This window comes from Chelonoidis abingdonii, chromosome 8, assembly GCF_003597395.2.
Source record: "Chelonoidis abingdonii isolate Lonesome George chromosome 8, CheloAbing_2.0, whole genome shotgun sequence".
Lineage (NCBI taxonomy): Eukaryota > Metazoa > Chordata > Testudines > Testudinidae > Chelonoidis > Chelonoidis abingdonii.
The window spans coordinates 82,991,832-83,012,809 of NC_133776.1; positions in this window are offsets into that span (position 1 = coordinate 82,991,832).

Consider the following 20,978-nt stretch of genomic DNA (forward strand, 5'->3'; position numbering starts at 1 on the left):
AAACAAAAATATAAAGTGAGCACTGTACACTTTATAGTCTGTGTTGTAGTAGAAAAAGATCCAAAAATATGTTTAACAGTGCAATTAATTGTGATTAATTTTTTTAATCACAGTTCATTTGTTTTGTTAATCGTGTGATTAATTGAGAGTCCTAATTTAAACATTTAAATCCTTTAAGTCAGTGTTTCTCAAACTGAGGGCGATCACAAGGCTATTGCTGGGGGCGGGGGAGTGTCAGCCATATTGCCACCCTTACTGCTGTGCTGCCTTCAGAGCTGGGCAGCTGGAGAGTGGCAGCTGCTGTCTGGGTGCCCAGCTCTGAAGGAAGCACTGCCACCCTCAGCAGTGCAGAAGTAAGGGTGGCATGGTATCATATTGCCACCCGTAATTCTGCACTGCTGAAATACCACGACCTCCCCGCCTTACAATAGCCAGATTTCATGAGGGAGACCAGATTTCATAGTCCGTGACTTGTTTTTCATGGTTGTGAATTTGGTAGGGCCCTAGGCATAGTAAAGAACAAATACTGTGGTAGTACTTGGATGACAGATTGCCCCAGTTATACCAACCTTGTTTTTCGGGGGGGTCCTTTAGCCTAAATAGAGAACACTGGCTTTCCCTTTTAAAACAACCACTGCCACCACTTACTTTTGGTTGGTTGGTTTGGGGCTTTGGGGGCAGGGAGTATCTCACTAAATAGAATCTCCCTTGAACAAAAATTCCCTGGATTTTTATTACTAGGAAAAGGCTCCCAAACGCAAAACTAGTTTTGCAAACCCAAAAACATATTTTAAGGGGATTGTAAAAATCAGTACTCCCCCACTCCCAGCACTCCTTTGCCTCCCAGGGGGCAGGGAGGATTAATTAGCCGGTGTTTGCACAGTGTTTTGAACAAGCCAAAGCTCTCCAGGTAATTCTCTCTCTCAAATCCTCCAGCCTTCAAGATGCCAAAGCCTCCATTAGCTAAAGATAATGTGCAGCTAATGATCATTAAGCAAAACTGATGAATTAGAAGGATTTTGGACACCATCCTGATTGGTACTCAGCACCTTAAATTCTCCCTGAAGACAATGGGGGTAGAGGGTGTTCTGCCCCGCACAGGACTGGGTCCTATAGTGCTAAAGTACCATACATTTCGTATGCTCTAAGTACCTACATTTGGTATGCTCTTTTCCCTGTGTTGATCTGTGCCATTACATTCTCAATGGAGTTGGCAATTAAGCAGTTTTGAGCTCTAATGGGAATTTACTACCAAAAGGAGAGTAGGCAAGGACTTTGCATATAAGGAGATATTATACAGAGAGCTGCAAGGGCTCCAGTCCATAGTGGTGAATTTTTTGGAAGTTTTGCTATAAAGCAAGAAGCCCTCGACTGACACTCTGGGGGAAGGGTAGTCACTACGCGAACCGTGGGCCAAATCTGGACCGCCAGATGCTTTTGAATGGACCACAAAATCTTTTTATTTACTTATTAATGTTGTTACGGTAAAATATGTTTCTCTGGAGTCTGGACCTTGACTATACCTTAATCAAGAAATTTGGACCTTGACAAAAAAATAATTGACTACCCCTGCTATGGAGAATGTGAGCAAGGAAATCAGTGGGATGCAAAGAGCAGCTTGGTATATGAACTATTTTCATCCAGTAGCCAGAACATTTTCTGGGTTCTATTCAGTGCTGTGACATTTCAGGCCTTTGTTTCATAAAAGTTCTTTTCTCCCCTTCCTCATGCCTCCCCTGCAGAGCTTAAAAGCTTCTAAGAAGGCAGTAAAGAGGGTTTTTTATTTGGCTGTAGTTAGGAAAAATCAACAGAAAGGAGAGTAGAAATCACAAATCCATTATTCCTTTGTTTGTTTGCTCTCATTCAGCCCTAGCACCACCGTGTTTGCTATAGATTATTTTGCTATCTGAGTTGTTGATAGGGTGGTGAAGAACAATGGGCTTCCCCCACAGCACTCAAAGGAGAGGTAAGAACACCAGATAGTTGCCACTATTCCCAAAGAAGATTTACACAGTTACTGACTTGATTATTGATGCAAAGAAGAGTTGTATATCCCAGATGTAATTAACCTATCCAGGGCCCACTCTTGCAAGATATTACTTTCCAGCTCCCATGGGCAGGAGGTGCTCAGCACCTCCTAGGGTCAGCAGTGATCTCTGCGGCTGTTGGAAGGTTATATTGTATGGGATTTTGTTTTCTATAGTGTCTCCCAGACAAATCGTAGCTCAAAATGTTTTAAAAAGTTAAACAGTAGCAGGCGTGAAAAATACAAAGAAAAAGAAAGATGTTCATGGCTGAGATATGAAATGAGATGGAAGGTCAATGCAATGTAAGATACAGAGAGGCTTTTCCAGATGCCACAAGCTGCAGAGGAGAAGTCTTTCACATCAAGAGGCGGGACCGTGAAAAAGGACAGAGAGAAGGCCCGTGCAAGATGGGACACAGAAATGGAAAGAGGAGAAGAACTAAGTTCCCTTTAAGCCGCTATCAAGGGCCATGCAGATGGGGAGAGGCACCTCTCCCTTGGCCCCATCCCCGGAGTTGCTGCAGCAGGGTAGAGGCTGGGGAAAGTCCTCTCTCCCTGCCGCAGCCACGGGATAGCCTGCATCCCAAACCCCTCATCCCTGGCCCCATCCCAGAGCCTGCACCCCCAGCCAGAGCCATCACCCCCACACCCCAACACTCTGCCCCAGCCCTGAGGGCCTGCCACTCCGAACCCCTTGGCCGACACCCCCACCACACATCACTTCCATACTGGTGCACATAACAAAATTCATTCTGCACATGGATGTAAAAAATTAGAGGGACCATTGAAGTAGAGTGATAAAAGGTCCCTCCCAGAGACCTAGGCAAGGCTGATAAGTGAGATACTGATTTAACCTCACCCCAAAATTCTGAGGATGAAATTGTGTCTCAGTTGACCTATGCAACTCTTTATTCCAGTGAGGTTGCTGGAGAGTCAGAAAGAGCAGAATGAGGCCCTGGGGGCGTGGCTAATTTCCACACCACTGGGTTGCCATGCACCAGTTTGCTACAGAACAACTGCAGTAATACTTTACCCTTAGATAGCCCCTTTACTTTCAGGAGCTCTAAATAGGTGAAGAATCTTACCTAGGGGCATACAGTAAATCAATGGCAGGACAGGGAATAAAACCCGGGTATCCTGACTTGCAGGTCCCTGCTTTAATCACCATTCATCATGTCCTTGTGGGTTATTATTTAAAATGTCAATATATTAATAGAAGAGAGTCTGCAGGCAAGAATCTCATCTCAGCTACACCAATATAAATCTGGAGCAAGTCCACTAATGCCTGGTCCAGTGCGAGGACATAGCCTGCAATGGCTGCCCACTTATCTGGGTCTTTCATAGCTCACAATATATGGACACTCCTCGAGTTATGTAAACCTGACGTACACTAGAAATAGGAGATGGGGAGTGGGGGCTGTGTAATGGTCAGAGATATGTTTCCAACATACACAAAATTTGAGTTGACTGTATCCATGGCGTCCATAGAGCATGTTGAGATCCTGTGGTGTGAAAGGTGCTATAAGGGATGATGGATACTGTCGCCCATTCAGTCATAATTAATAGAACTGATTATTTCCATGTTTCACACTCTCTGTTTTCCTATCTGAGCCTGTAGCGGCATGACAACTCACTGGTGCAGCACCTTCTGCTGGTCATCCAGGGAATTAGCTTTTCCAGCCTTTGAGTGCCCTCTGCAAGCCGGTGTCTCACCTTGTCACTGGCTCCCATGTCCCTCTCGGACCCCGGTGCCCCTTCTGCCAGGGTTCTGCCCCCTTCAGTATCCTGCAGTCTCCCTGGGTCTCCCCTGCCCAGAGAACCCCCAACCCCCTATCTCCACCTCACCTCAGTCTGGGGCTACTGCCAATCACCATCCACCCCCTCTCACTGGGGCAGACTGTGTTATAATTGCCACTCATCATTGGCAAGGAGGGTTTGGACCTGCTGCCTCTGCCTACCCTTGGGCTGCCGTGTTGCAACCCTAGTATCTTTTCTGAGCCTTTAACAAGGCCTGCAGCCTTGGGGCTGGAACTCCCCAGCTCTACTCCACTTTCGGTACCCTGCTCAGTTCCCAGCAGCCAGGCCCATCCCTCTAACAGCTAGAGAGACACTTTCTTTTGACTTCGGGCCCCAGTCCTCTTATAAGGGTCAGCTGGGCCCTCATTAAACCAGCCACAGCTGTGGTCAGCTACCCGCTCAGCTTCCCCAGCTGTTCTTAATCCCTCTTACCCTGTTGCAGCCCTCTCCAAGGTTGCTTTCACTCTTCCAGGGCCGGAACGGGGTGATCACCCCGCTACAGAGCCCCAGTGCATGAATTCTTGACTCTTCTGCATTAATTTGCCCCAGCACCACTGCTCTAGGTGAACAGAATATAAAGACCTATTTCTTTATAGAAATAAAAGAGATAGCTGAGGACAAGAGAAAGGTTGTGATTACTAAGGGATAGCTGATAAATACACAGTAACCCTTTGTGTTTCAGGACAGTGGTAAGGACAAATGTATGTTGTATTAGCATGTTGCATAGTTGTACATAGGTAACACCCTGCTCGCTTATGCCTCAATTGTGGTATTTGTGTCCTGTAGTAGGACAATGAAATGTCAAGATGGCACAATGCCCAGAATATGCGAGCTCCACTCCCTGTCTGGAGACTTAGCCTGACCTTTGGGACCTTTCAGGACAGAAGATCCTCTTCCTTATATACACATACAAAATGTATCATACAGTCCAGCACATAGGGCTGGAGCTAGGGGTCCTGGGGGAGCTGCCGCACCCCCTGGCTTGAAGTGGTTTCCATCATATACAGAGCTTACAGTTTGGTTCAATGGGTCTCTCAGCACCTCCACTATACAAATTGTTCCAGCACAGCACCCCTGGTCCAGCATGTATATACATATGGGCCTGATTTTCAGTGGTGCTGATCCTTGACAGAAAATCAGGCCCCATCCCCTGCAGACACAGACATAAAGGCTGACTCACATGGACAGACGGCTGACATTAGCATCAAACAAACAGAATAAAATTAGGAATTAGCAGCAAAGGAAACTGATGCTTCCATTGGCTTTTTCCTGCTTTCTATGAAGATGCAGATTCCTATATAACTGGAGTTACATATGGTAGGAACAGAGCACAGAACTGCCTGTGCCATGTGCTCCATCATCTCCTGGTTCATCCACATGCAAATATAATAGACATGCCAAAGAAACCACCACCACCAACAACAACAAACCACATGGATTAAATTAGTTCAATAGCCCTAGAGCAGGAGTGAAACCATGTGCTGCCCTCTCATAACTCTGAACAGCATGCTCAAGAAAAACTGACCAGAATACAAATACGTGCACAAAACTATAGCAGACAATACCTCAAAGGCAAAATTCTTCACTGAGTTACACCTGTGTAAACCTCCTGGGCCTAATTTTGATCTTCACTGATTTTACACCACTGTAACTATCAACTTAAATCCACACATCCACCAGGGTAACAAGGATCAGAATCCAGCCCAATGATTTCAACAGGGTTACAAGGCAGTAATTCGGAGCAGAATTTGATCCCAAATTGTTTGATTTCTGATTCTGATTCCTTTTGAAGACACATTGGTAAAACACATTAGATTGGGCTTTTAATACCTACCTGCATTCATGCTCAGAGATTGCACAGAGAGCCCCATACACAGCACGTTCATATAAACGCATAGTCTCTGACCTCACCCACTGGGAGTCATTCACAAAGAGAGCTGTTTGCACACAAGCACAGTCACACACAGTGCCAGACTCACTCATTCACACAGCATAATAGGAGATTCCTTTTATCTCCACACCATTGATTACCCTCAAGTCTTTCACCCTCTTGGATGCCAAGACAACAATACAGAGCGGGCTCCCTGGCCGCTGTTAGCAAATGAGAAAAACTATGAGGCCTGATAGATAGGTTTGGACCAGTTCTAACAGTCTGACCAAGTGAACTCTTTCAGTGAAAGGAAGATATAGTAGAGAAGCAGGAAATTATGGGACAGGCTGAGGCAGGAAGCTCCTCTTGGCACATTTCCCTCTTCTGAGTGTGCAGTTGGACTCTGTAATTTGGAGTTCTGTAATTCTCTATCACTGCCTTTGCCAAGATTTAATCCATGCATTAATGACACTGTGTGGAGTAATGCAGTCCAAATGGTCATCGTGTTTGACCAGCTCTTTAACATGCAGCCCGTGCCCTTTAGTTTGCATTTGACATTCATTCAAGCAGACTTTTAGCCTCACTTCTCTCCATCAGCAGTGCATTTCCTCTTTGAGAGCCCATCCTCTTCTCTTCTCTCCTCTCACCCACACAGCCCTTTTTGAGAGGCAGCATGTGGCTGGAGCTCTGAACTGGCGGTCCTTCTGAGTTGTATATCCAGCTTTGCCACTGACTCATTGGGTGATCTTAGACAAGTTGCAGCGCTTTTCTGTGCCTCAGTTTCCCCATCTATAACTCAGAAGAAGAATACTGTCTTTCGCAAAGTGCTTTGAGGCCCTGGGATGAAAAGCACTTAATAAGCCATGTATTATTATGTGGTTTATCATGTCTTCGTAACTAGGATGCTTGAGACTCTTCGAGTTGTCTTCTACTGTGCAGCCTCTGTTACTGTAATGTTCTGCTTTATAGGGGATACTGACTAGACAGAACCCAATCACAGCATTTATCTTTGAACAGTCTCCTTCCTTCTACCTATCCAGTTTCTTTTCCTGCACTGATTTATCCCATTGAGTTTCCCCCAGCTTTTCCACAGTAAGTTGAGTCAAAACTCTGTAGGCTGAATAGGCCATTTTTTAGGGGCCTTGTCTGTGTTCTTCTCTGGATCCTTTGTGCATTATGGTGCATCAGTTTTCTTCACGTAGCTCTTTCTGTTTTCTGCATAAAAGGTGTAACTCCTTAATTTTACACAGAAACTCAGGAATGGCCATTTTGGGTCAGATCAGTGGTCCATCTAGTGCAGTGGTGGGCAACCTGCAGTCCGCAGGCTGCATGAGGCCATCAGGGTAATCTGATTGCAGGCCTTGCTGTGAATTCCACTCTGCAGTGACCTGATTCTGACTGAATCCCAGTGTAACTTCAGTTATTTCTGAACAACAGGAGCACTAGTGAGATTAGATTCAGGCCCCATTGGAGAGGCCTGAACATCCTAAGGGCCCATTCCTGCAGTCACACTACAGAAAATCCAAATAATGATTTCACACTGAATATAAATAATGACTTACAGGAGGGACAAATTAATTGCTAATTGCACTGATCCTTCGCTACTCAAGTAAAAACTATCATTACTTGAAATCTGAACTACACCAATAATTTGCATTGAGTGAATTTAATAAATCAGGTTGAGTCAAAAGGATTCATTCTTCTCTCACTCCCCAGTATAAATCAGGAGCAGCTTCACTGAAGTTAATGGAGTCACACTGGTGTAGGCGGAAGGAGAATTAGGCCCAAGATAACAGTTATCTGAAACTAGCAATTGGCCAGAATCTGAATCCCAAGTTTAATTTCGATGCTTTGGTTACCAATACCCCAACCAAAAAACATTACTCTGTGGCTTGGATTTAGACCCCAGACTGGAAGGGGCCTATTTGCAGACCTCGTTCCATTGCAACCAAAACTCTGAGAGAGCACCTGCGCCCACGAGTACAGCTGATCTCAGATTTCTGCCACAGGAGGCCAAAATCTTACCAGAACACCTCACAAAATTTCAAAGCCATCTAGTCCAGCAGTTCTCATCTTTTTCCACATTGGAACCCCCATCCATCTAGCTGGGATTCCTTCCACCAGTTAGCAGTATGGGGAAGCGCAGACTGAGAACCCTGATCTAAATGGAGCTTGATCCCCAAACCCTGCCTGACCCTCCCCTGGAAACTTGGCCCAAAACTTGACTTTGGCTTCATATGGTGGTGCAGCACCCAGCCACCCTGATGTGTATCCAATCCACTTTTTGGCCCTGCCGCTGGAACTTTCATTTTAAATGATTGCACTAACCTCACTCTTGTCTTACAACTTCTTTAGCGTACAAGTGGGTGCCTAACCCCACTGGAGAATCAGGGCAAATGTTGTAGAGGAGGTTTCCCAAGCCACTTATTTACCCCAGGACTGAGAGTTGGGATGGTTCCTTTTTTGTTCCTGTGGCTCAGAGATCTGTGCCCTTTATTCTCTCAGCAGGATGTGCTGTTGCCTCTTGTGTCCAAGCTGCTGCACTACTACAGTTTATGTACAGTGTGTAAATCACACCAGGGGAGCCATCGGCTTCAATTTTGCCTTTCCATATCCCTCCCCCCTTTCCTTTTTCCTCCTTTAGTGTTGTCACTGTGTAGTATTTTAATCGGAGGAAACAGATATACCAAGGAAGTAAAATCGGGGGGAGGGAAATCACATCACAGCCCCGTCTGCCTGTGTAAACACTTGACAATTTCCTGTTATTGTAGCCTAAAATGTACCATGACGTCATTTCAGGGCCTCCCAGAATTACCCAGAAGGAGGAAAAGGCAGCATTCCTGGCCCACCCTTTCAGTGAATCCAGGGGATTTCAGACCCTATAAGGCAGTGGAGCTCTGCAAACCTGGACTATAGTGAAGATCCAGGATTTCTTAGTCTCTGCAATGCTGAAATTTCACAAACAGGAAAAACTGCTTTTACTTTTCCTAAAGGGGACCATTTAGCCACATAAAATATTGATGCCTGGAACATAGACTGCTGCAGCAGCAGAACTGAAATATGAGAAGGGCTGTTTGATGGAGGATGAACTGAAGGGATGGGATTGAAATATACCAAACCACCTCTCTCCCCATGAAATTTTGACAGTGCCTTGCTCCCAAATGCTCAGCTTTTCAAGGAGGTGTTGGACAAGAATGTCTTACTCACAATCCCTCCCAAATCAAGGCAGCTGAATCAATAGCAGGGGATCCAGTAAAAGGACAAATACGGAATGGATTTGATCACTTTGAAAAGTAATGCTAGCACTGAATATAGCAACGATTGCAAATTAAAATGTCCTTTTTCTGTGCACTAAAGTCTCAAAAGGAGACTTTTATCAAGAAATGAAAACTAAGGACCAAACTCTTCATAGCCCAGATGTGAAACCAACCAAGAATTGGACCCACTGGGCTGGATTCTTGTCTCGTTTTTACTAGTGTTAATCCTGAACAACTTCACTGAATTTGCACCACTATAACAGAGATTAGAATCTACCCCAAGTCTGGTTACCACAGATTTTCTGGGAGGAATAATTGCTTCACTGCAATCAGACTACATCCTAGTCGGCACTCCCCGGGACCACCATTTCAGACAGGCCACGGCAGAACCTCTACATAGTTTGCTTCTACTAAAGAGGGAATTGAACTTTGTTTTGGGATGGAGACATATTACTGTATTAATAACATTTTGGACTTGAATAGCATCCTCCATCACAGGACTGCAAAGCACTTTGCAAACTTTAGTGTAGTGTAACTTTCACTTCGCCATTATGCAGACAGTGGATATCACTATCCCCATTTTATATGTGGGGAAACTAAGGCAAGGAGATTAATTAACTTGCCTAGGGTCACAGAGCAAGTCTATAACACAGCTGGGAATAGAACATGAATCACTTGGCTTCTGGTCCAGGTTTTAATCACAAGCTCATCTCGTCAAATGTTATTTAGCATTTTATAAGATGCCATCACATAAAGACTTATTTTTTAAAGACAAAATCTGAAATAGCCCTTTTAAGGGCAGACAGACTAAGAAAATCAGTAGGCATTTGCAGCTTATAGAGAGATGCAAGGAAGGTCTGTGAATAAAATACAGATGGGATTGACACAAAAGGGAGACAGATTGCCTTGCAATCATCCAGAAGAAAGGGTACAGGTATCATTTTATGATTGTTATAGAGTTGGGCTTACTAGAATCCAAAGAGGGACTGCCCTAAACTGACTGTATTTTGGGAGAGCCAAACTATCCTGTTCTATTCAGCTCTTCACCAGGCCTATCACTGTGGTATCGTGCCTTCCAAAGTTAACAATATGCAAGATGACTATCGCTAGTTAAGTAGTTCTCTTTTCATTCCCCGACCTAGGCTGGATGCCACAGCTGGCTAGAGAACTAGTTTCTGCATATCTAGGGCTTGACCCTGCATCCACTGAAATCTCCCAAAACTCTTGGGAGAAAAGCAGCAACAAAGCGAGGGACTCAGATACCATGGCGATGAGTGAAGGATAAAAAGAACCTACATAGAATGAAATAGCCCTAACTGACTCCTATTATTATCCGTATTGCGGCAGTGCCTAGGACCCATCAGGTAGTGCTGAACTCACAGACTGGTTGTGTAGCTGTTACATCTTTATGATGTTTGACTGTTATGTCTCTAACACGGCCCCTCTACCCGCCATGTTAAACATTTTGAATCACTTGCTCTTGACAGAGTGTGCCTGTCTTAACACAGCCTCTTGCCCCAGGACTAAGACGATGAAGAACCAGGACACAAATCCAGCAGCAACCCAGCAATCAGAGGCCTCAAACTGCTATTTATCTTTGTTGTTGTTGCAGTACTGTGGCAGCGCTCACAACGTGCCAGGCACTATTCACACGCATAGCGAGACGCAGTTAATTTCCCGAAGAGTTCACACAATCTAAGAAGACAAGCAACAGCTGGAGAGAGGTGGAAATGCTGTACAGCAGCCTGGTACTTATCGTGGCATGCCGAGGCCCTGCTCTGATGTAGTTCAAGCAGCTCTGGAGAGTTTCAGCACTGCAGATGATGAGCCTTCAAAAGTCCTCAGAGGCACCCTGAGCAAGCCCAGTCTGGAAGTAATTGATATGACACACCTTAAAAAGCCACCTCTTTGGCAGGCTTGCAAATAGCAGACAGATTACAGTTGCCTGGGGCTGGGGGAGTAGGTAGCACTTAGCAGGAAAAGGAGACAGATTTTACAATCCTAAACCCAGGTGAATGGTCCTATCCTGTTAGATTCTTTCTGTGGACACATTCAGTTGGTGAGAGTCCCTGTAAGTAGAAAGGAGGATGAAGCCAAGAAAGTGGCCTAGGGCTGGTCTCCATCTCCTTAAAGGCCAGTGACCATAGAGTTCTTTCAGCTTCAGCCTCCCACTGAGCTAAGCTGAGGGAGGCATGAGGAGAGAAAGTGAGTTTGCCTGCAGCTGTACCAGATCAGGCTCTGATTTTCTTCTGTCTTCTAAGAAAGACTGAGGCCTTGGCTACACTGGAGAGTTGCAGCGCTGCAACTTACTCACCGTCCACACTTGCAAGGCACATACAGTGCTGTATCTCCCTAGATACAGCGTTGGCTGTACTCCTCCTCTGCTTGGGGAATAACGACTGCAGCGCTGGTGATGCAGCGCTGCTCCGCCAGTGTAGCCACCAAAAGCGCTGTTATTGGCCTCCAGACGTATTCGGAGGTATCCCAGAATGCCTGCTCAGCCACTCTGCTCATCAGTTCAAACTCTACTGCCCCTCAGTGACCCACCCTTTGAAATTCCCAGGAAATTTTTAAAAAAATCCTCCTCTTCCTGTTTGCTCAGCAGTGTGCGATGCAATCAGTGAATCTTCCAGTGACCATGCCTCCCACGCGCAAACGAGCCCCAGCATGGGCAATGGCGAGTTGATGAACCTCATCAGTGTTTGGGAGAACTGTGCAGTCACAGCTGCGCTCCAGCCGAGGAATACGATACCTAGGGGCAAGATATCAAGGCTCATGCTAGAAGGGGCCATGGACCGGGACGCGGTGCAGTGCAGGTTAAAGTGAAGGACTGCGGAGTGCCTATTGCAAAGCCCATGAGGGAAACCGCTCCTGGTGCTGCCCCACGAGCTGTCCTTTTTAACAAAGAGCGGACACGATACCTGCGGGGGACCCCACTAGCCAATTCCGAGACCACAGATGGACATCTTCAGAGCAGGGGCGGAAGGTGATGGAGGAGGAGAGGGGCAGGAGGAGGCAAAGCAAGAGTGAGGGTTACTGGGGTGGGGGAGCAACCCCGGAGTCCCAGAGGCATGCAGCCAGGAGCTCTGCATCAAGCCAGGAGGAAGGCACCAGTCACAGCAGCCGTTACTTGGTGGAAGAACAAGCCCAGAGAGCGGGTTCCCAGTAAGCTGCTTTATTTTCGGATGAAATTGTATTCGGAAGGAGGGGGGTTAAGGCTGAAGCATGCATGCCATAATGTGGAAGATAGTCCATTGATGGTGTCTATCACGTCCTCGCGGTAATCGGCCTCGTAATCTCTTCAAAAGTTTCAGCCAGAGCGTGGGCATGCGCTTCCGCAAGTTTATCGGGAGAGCCACTGTGGTCCTTGTCCCTCACGCTAGCGTCCGCGCCTCTTGTGCACGAGGGTGGGTGACCATTGCTGCACACAGGCAAGCGCATAGGGGCCAGGCGGAATCCGCATTGCTCTAGAAGACCCTCCCGCTCTTCCCGTGACCGCAGCAGCGGATATCTTCCAGGATTAACTCCTGTGGAAAATGTTGGGAGAGTGTTCACTGTAGGTGCCCCCTGCAAGCAGTTTGCTTTCCCCATGCACAGAAAAACCCAGCCACACGAGCAATCAGTCCCCCTTTACCATTTGGGGCTCCTGTGGGTTATGTGCACTCTCTTTGGAATGGGAAAATTATCTAAAATGAAGACTGTTAACTCCTTCACTGTGTGGGAACTGTCTGAGATATAACCATGCTGCCTCTGTTAACTGTAGCCTTTTCTTCCTTTCCACACGTGACCTTGAGTTCTCAGCTGCCCGTGTTACAGCAGCTCAAAGACGCCAAATATGCGGAAGAAGCCGCGAAAAGCCAAGATGACCTGCTGCAAACAGTTATGGATCACTCTGCCAGAGAGAATAAAAACTGCAGGACTGGAGAGAAAGGGAAAGCAGGATCTGCCAGAGAAATGCACGGCCAGGGAAAAAACACAAAGCATGCTGATAAGCATCCTGGTGCGCCAAGCGGACTCTTTCCAGGCGCTCGTAGCCATGCAGCCACGAGTTACCGCCCACCACCCCCCCCTTCCCAAAGCTCTTTCCCTTGTGCCCAATGCAGCTCCAAACCTTCCCCAGCATCCAGGTTCCCCCACCACCAGCTGCCCACAACACCCTGTAAGTTCACCAGCCAGCCCTGAGAACACAATCCTTACCCTCTGCACTCAACCCCCATCACCATGCAGTATAGGCATCCTGAAGTGCACCGTCATTGCACAGCACTCCAGACAGGACATATTCAAACCTGTGACTGTACAGTCACCACCCCATCCCTCTGCCCTTTAGGTTCCCAAAATGTTGAGTGTCTGTCAAGAAATTTATGTCTTTTAATAAAGAATCTTGTCTTTGAAAACAGTCTTTATTATTGCAGAAAGTCAAAGATAGCCTAGAAAGGAAAGAACAGGCACTGCAAATCATTTTAGGAAAAACAGAGTCTTACTAACATTGTAATCACTGCACTTCACTCCCGATGCAAGGCACCAAAATACTTGTGGTTTTCAGCCTCAAATTCCTCCCTCAAGGCATCCCTGATCCTTGAAGCTCTGTGCTGGCCTCTCTAGTAGCCTGCTCTTGGCTGTGCAAATTCAGCCTCCAGCGTTGAACCTCAGAGGTCCATGCCTGACTGAATGTTTCACCCTTCCCTTCACAAAATTATGGAGGGTACAGCTGCGGATATAAACGCAGGGATGCTGCTTCCCCCAAGTCTAGCTTCCATACGAGATCGCCAGAGCCCTTTTAAACAGCCAAAACACACTCCAGAGTCATTCGGCACCGGCTCAGCCTGTAGTTGAACCGGTCCTTGCTTGTCAAGCTTCCTGTATAGTGTTTCATGTAGCCAAGGCATATAACGGTATCTCTACTCTACTGCCAAACGTGATGTGCTGGCGACACTCGTCAGCGAAGTCCTCAGCAGTTCAGGCTCCATTTCCCACAGAAATTGCGCTGCACAGAAACCGCTGGGAGAGTCACAATGGTGCCAAACGTGGACGGAAAAACAGGGACTGCTGGGATGCAAAGCCATGCATCACGGGGCGTTGGGACAGGAAGCAGAATGACCTGCACCCTTCCGTCCCCTTCCCACAACCCACGGCGCCAAAATGGGACGAGGTGCTCTGTGGGATAGCTGCCCAGAATGCACCACTCCCAACAGCGCTGCAAATGCGGCAAATGTGGCCACACTGCAGCGCTGGTAGCTGTCTTTGTGGCCACACTCCAGCGCTTTCCCCACACAGCTGTACGAAGACAGCTGTAACTCCCAGTGCTGCAGACCTCCAAGTGTAGCCAAGGCCTCAGTGCTTGCATGGAAAGATTCCAAGGCTGCAAGAACTGGCAACAGTGCAACCGGGTTGTAGTGTCCTCTCTGCTGCCACATTGTGCCACTACCCAGGTGTGATGTTCTTGGGGACTATGCCACCAGAGATGCCATCTTTTATGAGATATGAGATGAACAAAGCTTCTACCCCCCTGTAGTCATTAAAGATCCTATAGCACTTTATGGGTGTTAGCCCTAGTGTGCTGGCCAAATTCCATTTGGGTAATTTAATTCTGCCTCCTTAAATAACCCCTAGTAGTTTCATCTGGATACATCATCCTCCACTTCCTGTTCTAGAAACTATCATGTTGTGTTGCCCCAGCAGAACAGTTATAGGGCTCCCCCCATAGAATTGCTCACATTTTGTGGCAGGTGAATAATCCTTACACATACAGTATATTAAAAGGGTTCAGGATGAGAAGTGTTATTTATGTGCATTTCTACAGAGGTCATTATTGTAGCCTTACAAAAATAGTAACATATCAATATTTGTCCCCATTTTTTATCTCCTAGACCTGAGTAAGAGCTAGGTTGAGTAATTACTCATGTTACTGAAGTTGTATATTTCGTACATAATCCTGTGCTCTCTCTGAAAGATTGTACGACCATATCCCTGTAGGTATATCCACACTCTGAACTGTCCATTAATTATAATTAATATTTTTATTGCATTAGCACCTAAGAGCACTAATAATGGACCAGGACCCTACTGTGCTAGGTGCTGTAGAAACACTGAACAAAAAGTTGGTCTCTTCCCCCATAGATCTTATCTTGTCAGGCTTGAAAGAAAGATAGATCTCTGGTGATCAGAATTAAGGCATCCAGTATTATTACCCATAACCTGTATATAAACATTGTCTATGCAGACAGTCTGCATTGATTCCTGCAGCTCCCCACTGCTTTCAAGGGGATTTTTGCATCTGACTGTCTGAGAGTAAAATTAGATACTATATAGAGATGATGTAACAGGTGACATACACAAACAATGGTGGTTGGACTCCAGAGAGCTGCAAGGATATAATGTCACTGAGGCCTATTCTAATACCATCATAAACCCTAACCTCTCCCCCCAACCCCATTTCCTTACATCAGAGGTTTAGAAGTTCAGTATCAAACTTAATGCCTGATACTTGTTTTCAAATAAATTAAAAAAAAAAAAAAAAAAAAAGGAGTAGATTCATCACATCCCTGCTCTCTGCGTCAGAACACCCTTTGGCCAACATCATTGTGTTGATGGACTCACTGAGAGCGAGCTCGTCACCTCCTCAGCCAGAAGAAAGGGTCACAACAATAGATGCTTTTGTTGGGCAGGGGAAGAGGAATTCCCCACATCTCACGCACCGTTCCAGCTCCTGTACAGCATAGGGCAGATCAAGATAATGTCCAGTCAGTGTTTGGATCAGAACCTGGATTTAGCTTCATCCCAGGCAGCAATTCGAAGCATGAAGTTTAAAATGGAAATTGCTGCTCTTTAATCCTACTGGTCTGCTGCATGAGACTTAGTGGTAGTGGAATTGTTTGGCGATATCCAGTGGGCTGGATACTCTGCAACCTGTCATTATACTGTCACAGCAGTTCTCTTTACAGGATACAATACATGGCTTGACAACAAGAGAGAAGATGGGGCTGGGCTGGGCTGGAAAGCCCCCAAGGCAAGGGCCTATCACCCCATCCTTCCTGCTCCCGCTGCCTGGTGCAGGCAGGAGATAAGGTGCTGAAGCAGACCCTTTTATAGAGGATGTCATGAGTTTGCTACAGACACTTTTCTCATTCCATGGTAGGTGACGATGCTCCTCTTCTTTTACAGGAAGAGCTTACTATTCCTTCCCTGGGGGATAGGGCGTGCACCTGCCCTACAGACAAAAAGATTGTTTCCCATAGTGTAGCACTCAGCTCAATGTGTGCAGACTTGTGTGTGGGGAAACTCCCTTCCCCTTTGACTCCTATCCTAAGGGTTCACTGTGAAAGCCTCGCCTTGCTGCATAGAAGGGGTGGGCACAAGATTTTACTCACAAGCTGTTCGATCCCAGCACTTCCCCTTTCACCATAAAACATGAGCCTTACTTAGTGCCCTGATCCAGGTCACTACCGTGTTAGGACTCGCAGATAACCTGGTAGCCTCAGTAGTGAAGCTGCTTTGGGGCATCTAGAGATGATCCTGAATTTAAATGTTGGCTCCTCAGCTTTGGTAGGAAGGATAGGTCTGAATTCAAATGTGATCCATAGCTGGATTTCACAGCTGCCCCTCTCTCCTTGAGTTGAACTCAAATCCCATATCCAAACACTCTTGAGCATTGTGGTTTGGTCCCACCTCTAGTGCTAGCTGAAAGGAGACAACAGCTGAGATGATAAACCATGACACCATCATTTTACTAAAAGCCTGCCAGGGAAGCAGATGCTCTCCTTGCATACAGGCTGCATTTTGTGCTCAGGGCTAGATTTACAGCTGTGTTGCAGCCACTCTGTGACAGTACCCTGGCACAAAGCAGCCAGAAACCCATGGGTGGTGCTTAATGAAGGCTGGGAGAGGTTAAGCCTCCCCAAACCCCATGCTGACTGGGGGAACCAGTGGTGGATTTGGAGTCCCTGGAAAAATCTCCCCCTTGCCATGGCCCCAGGGCTGGAGGAGCTCTCACTCCCCACCACAGCAGGGGCACAGAGCTGTTCCAGTCTCAGGGACAGAGCTGGGTGGAAAGGAACAAGCGGGGGCAGAGGCTTTAAGGGAAAAGGTAGAGTGGAGGCGGAATGAGGTAGGGCAATGGGTGGGCCGAGGGAGACTGCGAGCAGTGAGTGGGGGTGGGGCCTAGTCAGAAGAGGTGGGACGGGGGCTAGCCTCTCCAAGGGAAAACTTCACTCATCACCCACGCCCATGTAATACAACTGGAGGTTACAGGCAGTGAGGGATTTCCCCCTGAATGTGTGAATGAAGATGGTGGTGTAGCAACTGCTCTGCCATTTCCTTCCTCCAGGACCGCCGAGGGCAGGATTGGGCCCCAGCAAAAAAATTTTTTGGGCTCCCCAGCAAGGGCGGACTGGCTAAACAAGGTCAACGAAGCTGGGAAAATCAGGCCCCGGGCCTCCTTCCAGACTGCCAGACCCCAATAATTTGTACCGGCTTCCCCACCACACTCTAGTCAGCCCTGCTTCCTGCTGCCCAGTGTAGAGGTTACGGCCAGGATGCCACAAAGGGTATGGCTACACTCGAAACTCCAAAGTGCTGCCACGGGAGCGCTCCCACGGCAGCACTCTGAAGTGCGAGTGTGATCGCGGCACCAGTGCTGGGAGAGAGCTCTCCCAGTGCTGCAGGCACTCCACCTCCCCAAGGGGATTAGTTTACAGCGCTGGGAGCCGCGCTCCCAGTGCTGAGGCACTGTTTACACTGGCGCTTTACAGCGCTGTAACTTGGTGCACTTAGGGGGGTGCTTTTCACACCCCTGAGTGAGAAAGTTGCAGCGCTGTAAAGCGCCAGTGTAGCCAAGGCCTGAGTCCCAGCTGGCAAAACAGCTTCTTGGGGCTGAGAGCAATCAAAACAGCTTGATCAGGGACCAGCCTGGGACAACAGCAGTCTCAGGATTGGGACAGTCATAGATAGTTTTTTAAAGTCATTTTTGCCCCCAAGTATTCCTTATAGGAGAATTTGTATCCTTCCATTTCAGCACAGTTAATTTTTTGGCCTATCAATATCACTACGTGGAGCTTAAAAATAACCCACCTTATTTGTAGCCCAAAGATGTCCCCTCCTCATGTGAGGAAACTTGGTGTGGAGGTAAAGTTTTCCAGAACATATATTATTACGATAAAGGAAGATTTCCCCCCAGTACAATGACTTTTTATACAAAGCTCCCGGAGCTACTACTGCATCTCCAATATTTAGCTGAGTTGATTATTTTTGTCTTCAGCACCTTGTAACTTGGCTTTTCTCTGGAGTGGATTATGTCATTCACTGGACTGGAGTCTCTACATTTTTCATATTATTGTTAATGTGATTATTTGGCTTATACTGTGTGGTTGGTATGCATGGCACATTAGACATCTAAGGAAATGAGGTTCTTTCCCCCCACGGAGTTTGCAATCTACATTACAGAGATAATTAATGAATAATTGAAATCTAAATAAAGCTTGACAACACTCCATAGACAGATAGTTCCCATGTACCACTCTTGTAACTAGACCATCAATATTGATCTGATTTAGCCAGCTTAAAGCCAACTGCCTGTAGAGGTTCTCAATATCTACCGCTTTTAGTGCACACAAGGCTTGCTTCTCAGCTGCCATAAATTGGTGTAGCACCACCAATTTCAGTGGAGTTACACTAATTTACACCAAAGCATAGGTGTAAGGGTTAGGGTTAGGGCACTATTTTCTGAGCCCAGCTGTGTGACAGATCCCTAAAATGTGGGAGAGTAGCAAAAATGCAGGCTCAATTGCTAGTTAACATTTTCTATAAGCCTCTGTTTTGTGACTATGTTTCTGATGTAAACTACTGACACAATGACAAAGGGAACAAACACCAGATTAACATGGGACTGAGGTAAAATTGGGTCTAATTGGAAGTATGTGACTGGGACAGCTTTTAGGCCTAGCTCTGATTTCCAAGTCATGCTGACCGTGCAGACTGGGGATCTGTCATATGCGGTATGAGAATACCCCCAGCTGGACAAAGACTTAATAGTCAGTAATATTCATTAATCATGGAAACCTTCAGTTCTCTGTGCAGCAACTGAGGAAAGAAAAACAAACAAGTGGGGATGGGGACTGATAAGAAGACAGTGAAGTTGATGGAGGATGGAGAGATGAGCATCTTTCCAATCACAAAGGAAGAGTACTGTAGCAGCATTCTGTATCATCCCTTACATTTAGAAAGTAGGGGCCAAGTATAGCGGTGGTGTACAACAAACAGTGGTGACAGTTACACAGCAGGTTTAAGTTGGACTCCTAAAATGGGTGTAATGGGGCCAAACGCTGGCCCTATTAATCTCAGGTGGGACACAGTGGCCAGATTCTAGCTATGAATAGCCAGCAGGGAACTCCTCTTGTGAAGCCAGCTGCTATGTCTGCTGCCCGCTACCATTTGTCAGTGCTGGGCAGAGAACATAGCTGAGCTACACTACGCTGTGCTGATCCTCCTCTGTGTAAGGCAGTGACTTGCAACCTTTCCAGACTACTGTACCCCTTTGAGGAGTCTGATTTGTCCTGAATACCCCAAAGTTTCAGCTCACTTAAAAACTACTTGCTTACAGTATCAGACCTAAAAATACAAAAAAAAAATACAAAAAAGTGTCCCAGCACTCTATTACGGAAAAATTGCTTGCTTTCTCATTTTTACCATATAGTTATAAAATAAATCAATTGGAATATAAATATCATACTTACATTTCAGTGTATAATATATACAGCAGTATAAACAAGCCATTTTCTGTATGAAATTTTAGTCTGTACTGACTTCGCTACTCACTAGTGCTTTTTAAGTAGCCTACTGTAAAACTAGGCAAATATCTAGATGAGTTGATGTACCCTGTCGAAGACCTCTGTGTACCCCCAGTGGTATGCGGATCCCTGGTTGAGAACCACTGGTGTAAGGGGACTGTTGGCCCTCTACTAAAACTTAGTTAGCAGAGCCGTAACTAGGGATTTTTGCGCCCGAGGCAAGGGACAGAGGTGGCACGTTTGGCTCTTCAGCAGCGGGTTCTTCTCAGAGGGAAGGATCTGCCGCTGAATTGCTGCCATTCTTCAGCGGCAATTCAGCAGCACGTCTTTCCCTCTGAGAGGAACTGGGAGACCCATCACTGAATTTCTGCCAAAGAGACGGACATGCTGCCCCTCTCCCTTGTCAACGACCAGTGGCAATTTGGTGGCAGGTCCCTCAGTCCCTCTCAGAGGGAAGGACTTGCCGCTGAATTGCTGCTGAAGGAGAGACTTTCTCTGCCCCTCACCTTCCGTGCCCGAGACAAGTGCCTCACTCGCCTTGCCCTCGTTATGGCACTGTTAGCTAGTGGGACTTTTTGGATGGCCTCTCCCAGTATCAAAAGAAAATGGAAGGGCTGATGAGAAATCAAGGTCCTGATACTGACAGTTCTGAGGTCAATGGGGAGAGGCCAAAGCTCCAGATCAGCCTGATTGACAGGGCAGACAGGGCAATGAAGGAGCCAGGCCAACTGTGCTGATGGAGAGCCAGGATTGAGCTACAGCAGGGAGCTGTGGGCCCAGAGCTAGGGAGTGGATGTCCACTGTGCTACCAGTAACACAGGAGCCGAGCATGGTGAGCAGCTGGGGAGAGTGAGGTTGGACCCTGGGCAGTGAGGGCCCAGCGCAGGGAGATGTCACCAGACAAGAGGTCTTGTAGGCCAGACTTGGAGGGGGGTTGTGACCCCAGGGGAGGGCCTGTGCTGGGAAGAAGGGGCCTGCCACCTAGAGCCTGGGGGTGCATGACTGCTGCCAGAGCAGGTGTCTGATCTGACCTCTGGTATCTCTGCAGCATGGCCAGGGCCCGGGACCTGTGAGGAACAGATTAACTTTCCTTATCTCCCAGAGAGTGCTGTTTGTGGTTTCCCTGCGCCCCCACAGCAGAGTTACTTGTTTCCTTTATCCTTTTTCATTTTTTCCCCTTACAGCCAGCAAAGCCCTCAGCCCGTGCTGCTTCCCGCAGCCCCCACTGGCCTGGAGCAGCAAACCGC